Genomic DNA, 15,302 nt, shown 5'->3' with positions numbered 1-15,302 from the left:
ACCATGTCAGCCTCCTCAAAAGAGGTTTTACGTGTCTGGATTTCTCATTTTTGCAGGGTCACAGACCAAGAGTCACTGGGATAGGCAAAATGTGTGTTTTTAATTTCTGGCTTAGAGGGACTTTTCCCAACATTGATGTTTGTTAACAATGGCCTCATATCTGACTGACCCAAAGACCTTGGATGGAACAAGCAAAATTCATCAATCATATGATCAACAAGAAAACTGAGAGAAGACTTAAATTCCAGAATTTCCAAGGGTGATCTCCTTGGGGAGAGGAAGTCTCAACAGCCATAAGCCATTCCAGCCTCTGACCAGTCTCTCCCTACACCAGAGGCAGCCCGCTAGTGGGAAACATTGTGCCAGCAGAACATCGCTGTATGACTCCTTAACTGCCTACAAGTGTCCAGTAGGCTGCATGCAAACATTGAAAAGTTCATGAACCCTTTGTGAACACAAGTATCTTATTTTTCCAGTTTCCATATTTTACCCTGGGTTGTTTTATTTATTTATTAACCCAGAGATGCTCCAGCCCTTTTTAAAAAAAAAAAAAAAAAAAAAGAGTGAAAGTAAGTGTAGCTGTTTGCATGCATGTGGTATGAGCATACATAAAACAAACCCAGGGAAGGCACCTGAAAGGAGTTCCTCGGGTTTAAACAGCCCTAAATATTGTCTCAAAGGACACTCATTACAGCGTGTTCTGTGTTTAAAAGTCCTGAAAGACTTGAGATTATCGTCTCTAATTTCTGATAAATAGGAAGTTAAACTTTTGTCTATCAAGAATTCTGTTAAAGTCTGTATTTTAATATCTCCTTTGAGGGGTATGGAGGAGAGGAAAGTGTCAGACTTTAATTCCTATGTGATGGCTAAGAAGGAAGCTTTATAACTGGTTTCAATATTCAGATATTTAATCAGCTTCAAATTATAGATTTGATTGACTATGGTAAAATTCTTTAGTTAGGATTTATACCCAAATGGACAGCCATGTTCTTAACCATTTGTATATTTTAAGGAGTATAATTATTTTTGGTATTAATTTAACGACGTAACTCCAATCCATTGCTGAGACTAACTTGTGTGATGTGAGCTTAATTTGATTTGATAGTGTTTTTTTTTTAGTTTATCATCTCAACTTACATGTGTTTTCTAGATTTTGTTTTAATAAAAGTTTTGACACCCACCCAACATACTCCAGCACCCACTACCTCTTATTTCAGTAGAGGTATCCTCCCCTCCACAGCATAAAGAAAAATCCCTACACTGTCTCACTCATGATATACTGCAGTCCTCAGTATTTCCATACTGTTTTTCAGCATGTAATAGCTTCAGCATTGTACATTCTGCACCGTGCAAGAAAGAAGGCTGGCATACATGGGTATACAGAGCTGGACAAGCGGGGGACCTTGCTGAGGGAGAAAAGTGGTGCAGGAGATTGACAGCTGTCAGAGTTATGCTTTGGGTTGCTAAGCAAGCACCATGTGATGGTCTGTCCCATCATTTCATGACTACTCAAGGCCTGTAAGGAACATTTCACAATCTCCTGTGTAGTAGGTGTAAGTTTACATGAGAATACTTCTCCTTGATGCCACACTAGTTTTGTGAGGGCAACAGAACTCAATTATCTACACAGAGTTTCATGAGTACCTGGCCAAAATGTAAAATCACACTCTGTTAGTATGCAAAGAATGCCCCTCCCTGCCCTACGCACTCTGGCATTGTGAAACATTGTGAAAGCATCTGTGCTAAGATGTCTAGTGTTCACTTTTGTGTGCAAAGGTTTTCCGACAATAGTGTCCTAAGCCTAATCACATGAACAGTTCCAAGGAAGGTTTTTTTGAGGGGTTCATGACATCTGATTCAAGTACTGTACTGCCTGTGAGCTTATTTCTATAAGGCAAGGCTTTTCTCCTATCTTGGCGGTTATAAAAGTCAACCAGATCCCTGCAAGTCACCTTTCTCTGCAGTGCTTGCACTGTAGCTTTGTTTCCTGAAGTTCTGAAGGAAACATTCTGCTGCAACAACCCCCAGATGGATCCGACAAGACAAAAGATGTCCACAGATAAGGCGGCTTTCAGAGGGAGACATCTTTTGCCATGACCTAGGTCTAGAGAAGGCTCCCTCAACTGCCATAAAACAGACTATGATACAGAGGACAAATTGTCTGATGTTAAATAAATATATACCAATCTCCTAGAACGGACCTTGAAAAGTCATTGAGTCCAGCCCCCTGCCTTCACTAGCAGGACCAAGTACTGATTTTGCCCCAGATCCCTGAGTAGCCCCCTCAAGGATTGAACTCACAACCTTGGGTTTAGCAGGCCAATGCTCAAACCACTGAGCTAACCCTCCCCCCTATAGTCATCACTGAAAGCTTCACTAACAGTTGTTGGTACTGGAGAGCAAGTAGCCTCACTTATGGCAGTAGAAGCTTGAGTATGAGCAGTCCTACTCCAAGGTACATTTACAGGAAGTATTGAATAGACCAGGACCCTTTGGGATATATCTACAAAGTAAAGGTGGACTGTAAAAACTGCAGAGAGACAAGATGAGTCTTGGGAATCTGATGGCAGCAGTATGAGGAGTGTAGTATGAGCAGTATGAGGAGTGTAGTATGTTGCCTGCTTTTATAGCTGTTGGGAACCCAATTTCTCCCTATGGTTTTCCAGAGGCAAACAAAAAAGCTTGTTTAAGAGCCACCACATTTCTCTTGCCAGGAGCTACTTCTCAAATACTCTCCCCCTTCCGACAGTCCACTTAAAGCAGGAGTTCTCAAACTGGGGGTCAGGACCCCTTGGGGGTCACAACGTTATTACATGGGGGAGGGGGTCGCAAGCTGTCAGCCTCCAGCTCAAACCCTGCTTTGCATCCAGCATTTACAGTGGTGTTAAATATATAAAGAAGTGTTTTTAAATGTATAAGGTGGGGGTCGCACTCAGAGGCTAGCTATGTGAAAGGGGTCACCAGTACAAAAGTTTGAGAACCACTGACTTAAAGTAACCTCAAGAAACAATATTCACCTGAATCCAGCATTACCCAACATGTACGCCCCATACTTTCTACCTCACACATCACTGCTATGATACAGGGTTTCACTCACTTCCCCATGAAATGCTATTTTGATCCCAATACAAGCCCAAGAACACTCATGTTCTCGCCATCCCATGGAAGCAATGTAGAAATGCATGAGAGTGTAAAGAGGTAGTTGTAGCCATGTTGTTCCCAGGATATTAGAGAGATGACACACATACTTCAGGAACTGTAACACAGGAAGGCACCAGAACAGTACCATGTGGCTTTACAGAAAGCCTAGGTAGGCAATATTGAGTGAGATATTAATCTTTGCAGTCTACATCTACACAGTTCTACTGCAGAGAATCAGTTACAGGTAACAGAGAGAACTGTAAGACTCTCTCTCTCCCCGTTCACATACTGGGACAGAAACTCATGTACCCTCTTGGCCACAAGCAGTAATTCTGCATTTGCTTTCCTCTGCTGAAATGCCAAGCACCATTTTCATGTTTCCAGAGAAGAGCCATTGCTCTTCCCTTTCCTCCTCTTTCCCTCCCCCCTTTCACTATCCCAGAGGACCTGGTTGCAGACAGTTAACTAGAATTAATATCCAATCCATGACACACCCAGTCTCCATGCTTGGCAGCTATAAAAGCAGGCAACATACTACACTCCTCATACTGCTGCCATCAGATCCCCAAGACTCATCTTGTCTCTCTGCAGTTTTTACAGTCCACCTTTACTTTGTAGATATATCCCAAAGGGTCCATGAGAAGGATCTGGCTGCCACAACCCCCATACAGACTCCGCAAGGGAGAAAACTCAGGTGGAGGCAGAGATCTTAGACACTGACAGCATGACATGAGACTCCTCCAGGACACATACTATGATGTTAAGGATGAAACCCCTAACATCAAGGAAGTTGGCTCCCATTGCCAGATTTCAAAATATTTCTCTAGGTACAGAAGGCTATGTGGATGCCTAAGTCTATCTAATGGAAGTAGGTGGTAAAAACTACTGCAACTCAACCCAACTCAGATGACATCTCTATCTACTACAGCAACCAACAGACGTAATCAGTTATGCTAGTCACATCCTTGACTAGCAGCGCAGTACAGCAGACCCACTCCTTAACCCCCCTTGAAGGAAACCTCGCACCCTCCCTGTGTGGACAGACAGAAAGGCCCTTAAGAGCCAGCACATTCCCACAAAGGAGCTGTCTCTATAGAACACCTCATTACAACCTGCTGTATCAAAAGTAGACTTCAAAAGGGGTGGGAAAGTAAGGCAAACAAAGCCTTTGTGACATGGTAACACAGCTAAAGGACAACCCTAGATAGGGGCCAGACACTGTCCCGAACTGATCAGGGCATCCCCCTCCCCAACTTTTGTGAGTGTCTGGGGGGTATAGCGAAGAGAGGAGAAAGCCAATGCTGAGGTGACTCTTCACTGGCATCAGGAGCTGTTCCCTATTCATTGTCATGGTATACCAAGTTCTTAATCTCTTCACCTTCTGAGGAACCCCTTGACTAACAGACTCACTTTCTGAAGTAAACTTTTCAGGAACAATACAGTACCTTGCAGCATATGAGAAGCTACCAATACCACATGGATTTACTAGTTATGAAATAGTTATAGCATCATCTCGCAAAGCTGTGCCACTTATGCCAAACCAAAAAAAATAAATACCTTATTTCACTGTTTACTTTATATTTATGCCCAGCAGTCACACACACATGCCTACCAACAGGGCGCACATGTGGTTTCCAGGCCCTGCGGATCCTCCCCTTAGGCTGGGGGGAGGGTCCTTTAGCAGTGGCTCCCAATAGGAACAGGGCGCACGTGCGGCCCTGCGAGTAATTTTTGTTTTTACCACTGCCTTGTGCCAGGCTGCGTTACCATGAGCTTACCCCTGAACCCCAAGCCCTTCCTGAATGGGCTGAGAGGGAAGCCAGTGATGGTGAAGCTGAAGTTGGGGATGGAGTACAAGGGCTACCTGGTGTCTGTTGATGGGTACATGAACATGCAGCTTGCAAACAGAAGAATACATAGACAGTGCATTGTCAGGACACCTTGGTGAAGTTTTGATAAGATGTAGCAACGTCCGGTACATCAGAGGAGTAGAAGAAGAAGATGGAGAAATGAGAGAATAAGTTTGCATATTTCTGGAAAATAAAGATCAGTTTTTCACAACTTTAAAAAACAAAAAAAACCAGCAGGCTTGAACACAGTCAATGAGTATGGCTGGGGTTCATGCTGTATCCTTCAGCTACTCTGGGACTTTGTCAGATATGCTTCTACAGACTCTTTTCCATCCTAATATTGCCCAAAGGGATAGACTGAGATAAATCCTGAATGGCTGAGGTCAGTTTGGGCACCATTAGAGGATTAATTTGAGCCCAGGGGGTGTGCACACACAAAAAAGTCTTAGAACAAGGTGATTTTGTAGACAACTTGGTTTTAGGGTTTGGGGGACAGTGAGAGGAGGTTGTTTGTTTTAACGGGGTCTCTCTCTCAGGAAACCCTTATCCAAACGATGTCAAATTCTGACCACTAGTCTTATCTCCAAAGTTCCATGAGGCACAGCAAATTTCAAGATTATTCAGGCAAGTACGTGGAGTTCAGAGCCCTTAGGACAGCCATATTTTAAAAACAGGAAGCAATGCTCAAACTATAGCAGAGCAGCAGCATGTCTATGGAAGTGGCCATTGAGCATGCTACTATATCAGAAGCATCTAACGCAGCCTGTAGCGACATCTGGGCTATTAACTGTCCTTCAGACACAATGGATTTAAGGTCTTCCCTATGTTCTTGTGGGAGCATCTCTATAATCGTGACAAAAATGGGAAAAGGTTTAGAAAACCTGATCTGTGAGGAAAGGTTAAAAAAACTGGGCATGTTTAGTCTTGAGAAAAAAAGACAACCGAAGGGCTGTAATAAAGCAGCTGGTGATCAACTGTTCTCCATGTCCACTGAATGTAGGACAAGTAGTAATGGGGTTAATCTTTAGCAAGCGAGATTTAAGTTAGATATTTGGAAAAATATCTAACTAGCAACGTAGTTAAGCCCTGGAACATACTTCAAAGGGAGGTTGTGTAATCCGCAGCAATGGAAGATTTAAGAACAGGTTGGACAACACCAGTTAAGGATGGTGTAGTTGTATTTGGTCCTGCCTCAGCATAGGAGGGCTAGACTATATGACCTCTTGAGGTCCCTTTCCAGCCCTACATGTCCAGGATTCTATGATAAATAGGCAGGGGATAGCAGGGGAGGTGAAAGAGGTTGGGGGCTTATAAGAAAGCCAGGGCATCCCCCGGCTCTGCCACTTCCCCAAGTGCCCTGCAGCCCCAGGTCTGCCAGCACCCCACACAACCCCCCTGCAGCCTCCAGTTCTGCCAGTGCACCACAACCTGCAAGATCTGTCAGCGTACTGCAACTACCCTAAACTCCCAGCTCTGCCAACCTTCCTGCACACAGCTATTCCACTGTACCATACTTTTCCTTTGCTCCAGCCACTGGATGCATGTCGGATTGTAAAAGGGGGAAGTAACAGCAACAGAAGTGTGTGCACACCAGGGAGTGAAGACTTCAGGGAGATGAAGGTGGGAAGGCCCACTTACAGCTCTGGAGGGGGGGGGGGGGAAGAGAATGCACTGAATGGGTTGATGTTCTGGAGCAGGGCTAGTGGGGCACAGCTGATGGGGGTGGCTAGCTCCATACACGAATTGCAGGACATGATATTTATAACTGCCTAAATGACTAACTCCTAACAACGTATTTTCTCCTGTTCAAAAAACTAAACTGAATGACAAAAAAGTTATCAGAGTTGCTGCTTGGTGCTATGTCGCCACTTTGCGGAATAGCATGCAACTTGAACTCTATTGTCTTTCAGCAATGTATCATATGCCCTATTGCATGAGCAACCTTAGTTGTGCATGTCCTGGTTTTTAGAAGCTTAAGTTTTGCTCAACTTGGTATTCCGCATGGTGGCGACATAGCACAAGGTGAAGAGCTTGCACATTTAAGCGACTGTGGAGTTGGCCGAATAAAGGTATGTGCAAGCTCTTCACCTCGTTTTACAACCCATTCCCTCACCCCTACAAGATTTCATTTAACACTACTAAATAGCAAAAAGGAATAAAAACAGTTGCCCACACCTTGTTCCCTCTGTTCCATGGAACGGGCAGTAGCCAATGGCAATTATTTGGATACACTCCAGGTACAAGTCAGTGTACTGGCTATTAAGTGTACCTACACTAATAGGTGGAGGCAGTAGTTGGGCCTGCTTGGTAAAGGTGTGTTAGTGATATGAGGCCATGTGTGGGTTTTATTGTGACGTGTGACAGAGCTGTGATTATGATTGAGGATACCTATAATTTCACACACATACCCGATGCATGTGAACAAAAGGGAGGAGCTGCATGCGTACCTTCAGGATGCAGAATGCATCACTTCAGTGAAGAATTGTGTACATTATATAATTAGCAGGGAGTGACAGATATGGCACTTTCCTACAATATCCTTGCAAAACCTTAAACATAACTCAGTAAGTATCTTTGGAGTTTATTGTATTAATTAAAAGGTTACATATTATTGTGGGCCAGGACTGCATGTAACCTCTCTAAAAGGGAGATGGGATGTGAACCCTGGAAGCATTATGAACATCAAAGGACTGTATTGAACAACGTGCCAGGAGAGAATAGATATTCGAGACAAAACAGTATCAAGTATTTACCTGGGGAATCTCTAGAGGGAGCTGAATGCCAGTTCCCACCTCCAGTTATGCAAAACTCCTCCTTTTGAAGCTACACCCTGAGGAAGGGACCATTGTTTATTGATTACTTGTTCCCAGAACCTGAAGTTCAAAGGCCCAAACTGCAGAGAAGAAAAACTAAACTACGCATGGGTGTGCTTGTTCTGAGCTAAAGCTGTTATGAACTTGTAGCCACAGAAAAAGCCCTTTGTGGGGTTTTTAAGACCTGACTCCTACCAGAGGCCTCCTGGAGCTGGGAAGAGGAAAGGTATGATTTCTGCTAAGCTTATTAGCATAAGAGTAGGTTGTTTTCACCTTATGAATAAGTGTACTTGTTTAGGACTGATCTGCACTAAAAAATTAAATCAGCTTCACTACATTCAGAGGTGTGAAAAATTCACATGCCTGAGCGACTCAGGGTATGTCTACACTGGAAACTTCAAAGTGCTGCTGCAGGAACGCTTCCACGGCAGCGCTTTGAAGTGCAAGTGTGGTCGCGTGTGAGAGCTCTCCCTGCACTCCTGGTAATCCACCTCCATGAGGGGATTAGCTCCGAGCACTGGGAGCACGGCTCCCAAGCCAGTCTACATTAGCGCTTTAAAGCACTCAGACTTGCTGCGCTCAGGGGGTGAACACCCCTGAGCCAGCAAGTTAAAGCACTATAAAATGTAAATGTAGACAAGCCCTTAGTTAAGCCAATCTCACCCCCGCCTCCCCGCCCGCATAAACAGAGCTAAGTAGATGGAACAATTACTCCATCAACCTAGCTACTGCCTCTCAAGGAGGTGGATTACCTTCATCAACAGGAAAACCCTTCCCTTTGGTGTAAGTAGTGTCTACACCAAGGGTTCTCAAACTTCATTGCTCCGCGACCCTCTTCTGCCAACAAAAATTACTACATGACCCCAGAAGGGGAGGCTGAAGTCGGAGACTGCCCGAGCCCTGCTTTCCCAGGCGGAAAGGCCAAATCCCAAGGGCTTCAGCCCAAAATGGGGGCCCTGTAACCTGAACCCTGACACCCAGGGTTGAAGCTGTCAGGCTCGGGCTCAGTGTACTAAGAGCATACTTGATGGGGCGAACTGAGGCATTACTGAAATATGGCAGAGTTAAGGTTGCCTGGGCAATCTTAACCATGCATTTCCTGGTTTTCAGAAGTTTGAGTTTTGTTCAGTTCAATGTTCTGCAAGGGGACAACATACCACCAAGCAACCTTAATTCTCCATTAACAATTTTTACCACTGAATAGAGCAGTATATATTGACAAGTCAGATCTCTCAAAATAGCAAACTGACAGACCTAAGTATATCATTTTCCTACAAAGTTTAATATTAAAGATTCAGTCAGGATTCCCACCCTGCAAACAGTGGATGATCTGTTTCATTACTCAGAAGTACATAATTTAATCCTTTATCTCATTATATTTTTTTTTTTTTTAGTAATACTTAGTACTAATTCTCACAATGCACCTGTGAAGTAGGTATTCTCCCCAATTTTCCAATAGGACAAAGTAAGTGTCCTATGTGACAGTTTGGGGAAGATGATGGTGTCCAGTCACGAATTCCATTTGGTTTCATGCTATTTGTACTTTTAACACTGACAGTGAATTAAATCATAATCTGGTAGTAGTAAACAGACATGTAGCAAGGTACTATGATGGAAAGACATGACAAGGCCACCAAGGAACATTGAATCAACACTGAATAGTTCTACTCCGTTGGTGTTCCATATTTGAAAAGTGCCCCGCACAACAGGGTCCTGGTCCCTGTCTAGGACCCCTAGGCACTACTGTAATTCATAAATACAAATAAACAGCCTCGGCTTCTGATAGAGGATTATTAACAGTTAATGGTTCTATGCCCAAAAACCCACAGGTTCTTTCCTTTAAAACTGTTCCTTGCTTTAAAATTGTCACACAGTCCCCAAAGGACTGCACTATAACCCAGAATGCTTGTGGGGATGGACTCTGGGAGAGCATGCATTAGCTACTGGGGAGGTTTAGGAGTATCAACACTGATCTCAGGACCCTGTGTTAATGATGGGTTCCGCAGCCAAATGAGGGATGCCAGACAGAGTCTGCATCCTGATAGTGTGCCTGGGTGGCCAGGACTAGAGAATGTCTGGATACTGCTCAAACCTCGCTGGCTTGGAAGTATATGGGATTCAAAGATTGGGTCCAATATAATACAGGTGATTGAGTCCGCCCCCATGTGGACTCAGCCAGAGATTGCACCAGGCCACACCAGAAGTCTGAATGCATCGGTTCCTGACTCCTAGTTTAATCCACTAGACTATCCTGCCTCTCTGGACAGCACATTTATGCCTCCTTCAAATTCTTCATTATATGTAAGAGGAGTTCTTATTGGTCATGATCATGTCAAAATGCCACATCATGTACTTAAGTTTAAATATCTCTTCTTCCACCCTACTAATTACTTCATCTAGTTTTGAATACTTGAACCAACCAGGCTCAGTATTTTTTTATTTTAAGATTGAATTCTCACTCCCATCAGATATTTGTTTATTAGATTGTAAACCACTGTGATAAGAATTTTCTGTGCAAAGGAAGTTTTAAATAAAGGAAATAATTTCATTATAGCACTCTTTCTTAGCACCAATCTTCAAATGAATAAATGCTTAACTGGTGGCGCAGGCACACAAATCCTTTTATGTTTTAACAGGAACGCAAGGATCACCCTAATATACATGTAAGAATAAAGAGAAACCCTTTTGAGCAAGCAAATTTAAAAGTTATGCTTTAAAGCCTCTGAAGGAAGGAAAAGATGTAGACGCTCATTGAAAGTGCTAATTTTGTGCAACTCTTAGCATGAGTCGTCAGTTTTTGGAAGAATGGTAATTTTCAGCTATATGACCCCCCATCTGTCTAGAACTCTCCCTTTATCCCTCCAAATCATTCATTTTTAAATTCCACCATAAGCCTCAGTTTTAACTTTTAGCACTGACCCTCGCTGAATACTTATTTGTGACAGCTGTGTGAGTTATACTTTATCTTAAAAGCCGCTATTAATGGAGTAATACCATTTTAAGTTGCTTCAATGAGATTCATGAATCAGACTTCTTGAAATTTACAATGGAAGTTATGCTTGCAGACCCCCTTTCTGAGGATCTGATCTCTGCACTGTGCTCAGAAGTTTCTACCTTCCACCAAGAGATAGTGGCAAGTGGCTGATATTGAAACAGCTTCTAATATAGGCCAGTGGGGTGGTCATCATAATGCAGTAAGCCATCTTGCTCCTCTACACACTATGCATCTCCTTCATTTGACATTAGTCTCTGTCAACCCACACCAAGAAAAGAATTTTAACCCTACTCTTGAACGTACATTTCTTCTACAGAAACTTAAAACGTGTTCTAAAAAAGTCATATTTAACCTACTTTTACAAATAGCAAACATTACAACACCTGAAATAAAGAAAAAAATCTCTAGTTTTCCGTTTGTTTGCTTTGTGCCTTTGACAGCATGTCACATCTAGTCCATTTTGCTGTCTGGAACACTAGAATCTTACTGCTTGTGCAATGCCCCGAGGAAGCACAGCAACACATTTTTCTCCAGGCCTTGAAAAAAAAAGAGGTTAACAGGAAGAGCAGCAAAGCCAATCTGAGTTTGGGGACAGGTAAGCGTCTCTTTCCCCAGACTCTTACACAACCTGGGGAGGAGGACTGGCACAGCCCCCTTTCAATGCTGCACACTTCAAGGGTGCCTGGAAGTAATTCGTAAGGCAGTCAATGGGTCCCCTTCATCTTCACCATTCAGAACCTACTACAGGCTCAGATAGAACCTGGCTGCTTTAAGCAATTTTGCAGGACATGGGAAATGCAGAAGAGGCTACATGCCAGGAAAGCAAAGGTAAGTGACCCCTCCACTCCACACCCCTTTGTAAGGAAATAGCAGTAGCATAGGCCAATCTCCTTGAAAGGGGGTGGGACCAGAAAGATGAAGTACAGCTGTAGCAAAAAGCAGCCCTATCCTTCCCCTGCATCCTGTGCCCCAGAGCCTCTCCAAGTTATCAGGTTGCTAGGAGTGCCACTGGACTGCATCAGGGTCAGGATTTGTCTGCAGAACGACACTAATGTACGTACACAGAAGCGGCCAGTGCTCCCATTCGTGCTTTCCTGACGCAGTGCTCATGCATGCTCCTCTTTTTGTGTGAGCGCCATGCCCAGGATTTTAAAACCAGGGGCGGTAGTGTAAACATAACCGCAGAAACATTATGTACATCAGACTGGCTCACATGCTCAGTACTGAGCAACAAAGCACTTCCTAAACCAGCATTCTCAAAAGCAGCCACCATGCGCATTTCTTGTGGCCACAGACTCCTCAGTGGTTGTTAGGGGGCTTATTCCTTTACCCTCTTACTTCTCTGGTCCTTCTCACATGAACAGAGAGCAACAAGTCCAAAGGCGCAAACAATTCCATGTTTATTGGGGTGAACTTCCAGCAAGCATGATTCCAGTTTCCTTCCTTAGTGTCCCCCTTCCCAGCTCTGACACCACAGAGCCTTGCCTGTGTCCCTGTTCCTGTTCCCATCCCCTGTTCCCATTTCCCCCTTTAGCAAAACATGATCCCAATTCCCCCATCCCCAGTCCCTGTTCCCAATCCCCCGCCCCTTCCTGACTGACTGCAGACTATATAGTAAAAGTTGAGTTCTGCTTAGCTATACCTTAACCAAACATTTTACTGAAATTTAACTAACTAATCCTAACATACTGTAACATGGTTATTTAACCAATTATATCCCACCACCTTAATTGGTTTACACTCAACAAAATTAATTATACAGCAGACAGAAACCATGCAAACAAACATACAAAACAATACAGAAGTGAGGATTTTACAACTACATCTATACAGACATAAGGGTTTTCCAGCTGTGTCTATTGATAAGTGAATTCTTGCTGGACAGGATGCTATCAAACTTTTCCTTTTACATCTTCAAGGCTCTTCCCTTTCTCTGGAGGTGATAGATCGGATCACCTTCCTAACAGCCCCAGATTGCCTTATTTCAATATGACTAAACAGGGGCTCACACTGTCACAGTAAGAGAAGGCCATTACACAGACAGACAGTGATTTTTTATTCTCTCTTTTATATCTCTATAACTAGTTAAGTGATAAGAATACACCTAAATTCTTAAAGTATAGGCCTTTGCAGACAGGCCTGAATATCTATATCCTAATAGTGGTGATTGACGACAGGGAGGTGGTGGGGAGCAATGGATCCACAAACACCAGAGAAGCAGGCAGCCAGTGTGAGTTCCCCCGCTTCCCAGGGGCAGTGGGGTTCAGGCTTCTGGCTTCAGCTCTGGGGTGCGGGCTCTGTTCTCCAGCCACACAGCACAGTCTCCATCCTAAGGCTGTAGGGCTTTGGGCTCTGGCCCCGGGTTCACCACCACATCACCTCTGGCCACTGCTGCCTACCTACCTCCCCATCCAGGGCTTAATCTGTCCTCTGGTTTACCAGGGCTGAGTAAGTCTGTTACAAATATCACTTTTCACTGCCTTCTTGCTAGCAAGTCTGCTGCTGTGAAAAGTGATATTAAACACAAAAAAGCAACACCTCCCCCCCCCAAAAATCAACCAAAAAAAAAAAAAAGAAGACAAGAACATGCAAAGCACCTTGTGTTTCTATTCTGTTTGGGTCCAGTAAAGAACACAGACAACTGTACATTATTTTTATTATTGAGTCTGCAAAGAGCCATACATAAATTAAATAAATATGCACATATACATGTCCAAATCAGTGTGTTTTTCCTAAAGTTAATTAAGTATTTTAGGGAAAAGAGTTGGTGGTCGCACTCTGAAGCCACCAAAGTTTTTGTTGTGAGAACCCCTGGACACAGAGTGAGTATGTTTTCTCTACAGCTCTTCTCCAATGGGAGCACAAGATCAGATCAGGGAATTTAATGCAGGTTTTCCACATGAACACAGAGCAATGTATACACCTTTTCTAATGAGAACTAAGTTTTATTTAAAAAGAACAGGAGTACTTTTGGCACCTTAGAGACTAACAAATTTGAGCATAAGCTTTCATGGGCTAAAACCTGCTTCATCAGATGCATGCAGTGGAAAACACAGTAGGAAGATATATACACACAGAGAACATGAAAAAATGAGTGTTGCCATACTAACTATAACGAGAGTAATCAATTAAGGTCGGCTATTATCAGCAGGAGGAAAAAAAACTTTTGTAGTGATAATCAGGATGGCCCATTTCCAACAGCTGACAAGAAGGTGTGAGTAACAGTAAAGGGGGGAATTAGCATGGGGAAATAGTTTTACTTTGTGTAATGACCCATCCACTCCCAGTCTTTATTCAAGCCTAATTTAATGGTGTCCAGTTTGCAAATTAATTCCAATTCTGCATTTTCTCACTGAAGTCTGTTTTTTTAAGTTTTTTTGTTGTAATATTGCAACTTTGAGGTCCGTAACTGAGTGACCAGAGAGGTTGAAGTGTTCTCAGATTGGTTTTTTAATGTTATAATTCTTGATGCCTGATTTGTGTCCATTTATTCTTTTGCATAGAGACTGTCCGGTTTGGCCAATGTACATGGCAGAGGGCCATTGCTGGCACATGATGGCATATATCATATTGGTAGATGTACAGATGAACGAGCCTCTGATAGTGTGGCTGATGTGATTAGGTCCTATGATGGTGTCCACTGAATAGATATGTGAACAGAGGTGGCAATGGGCTTTGTTGCAAGGATAGGTTCCTGGGTTAGTATTTTTGTTGTGTGGTGTGTAGTTGCTGGTGAGTATTTGATTCAGGTTACGGGGCCAGCTGTAGAGAGGACTGGCCTGTCTCCCAAAATCTCAGAGTGAGGGCTCATCCTTCAGGATAGGTTGTAGATCCTTGATGATGCGCTGGAGAGGTTTTAGTTGGAGGCTGAAGGTGTTGGACCTGTCCTGTAATAGGTGACTTCTGGGTACTCTTCTGGCTTTGTCAATCTGTTTCTTCACTTCAGCAGGTGGGTATTGTAGTTGTAAACGTGTCACAAGCACAACTCGTTCTTTTTGCTGATACAGACTAACATGGCTACCACTCTGAAACCTGTCCGTTTTATTTACATTTTTTGATATTGGTTGCCCCTGAACTATCAGTGCTATGAGCCATTTTTCACAAGTGGATTAAGAACAAATATGTAAAACTTATAAAAATCTAAGTTTCCTGAATTCCTGATATCAGGCATCCCCATTTTCTGCTTCTGTTTGCCCCCATCGAACACTTATGCACAGAGACACATAAATGAGGGTGGTAAAATAAGGATTGAATTCATCTGTTTATTTGGAAGCAACATGGTCCAGTGGATAAGGCACAGACCGAGGAATTAGATCCAAGTTTTATTCACCACTGATTTACAGTATGGCACTGAACAAGATTTTAATCTTTGTACCTCAGTTCCACGTCATAAAGGAGGAGATGAGTATTATCTACTTCACTAGTGCTTTGAGACCTACAGAAAAAAGTGCTATATAAAGAAAGTTACTGGTAAGTAACCTAACACTCAAAGAACTTCTACAT

The 15,302-nt window shown here is 43.2% G+C and overlaps 1 protein-coding gene and 1 pseudogene across 1 annotated transcript in view; one reads left to right on the top strand and one right to left on the bottom strand.

Annotated features, from left to right (window-relative positions):
- SEC63 (SEC63 homolog, protein translocation regulator) overlaps positions 1-15,302 on the bottom strand; it is a 108,532-nt gene that overhangs the window by 87,424 nt on the left and 5,806 nt on the right. The gene's annotated exons all lie outside the window — the stretch shown is intronic.
- Positions 4,859-5,162, top strand: LOC120400924 (annotated as a pseudogene).

Source organism: Mauremys reevesii, linkage group 3 (assembly GCF_016161935.1).
Source record: "Mauremys reevesii isolate NIE-2019 linkage group 3, ASM1616193v1, whole genome shotgun sequence".
In the NCBI taxonomy this organism is placed as follows: Eukaryota; Metazoa; Chordata; order Testudines; family Geoemydidae; genus Mauremys; species Mauremys reevesii.
Note: the sequence above shows the minus strand (reverse complement) of the source record. Positions and strands in the feature narration are given on the sequence as shown.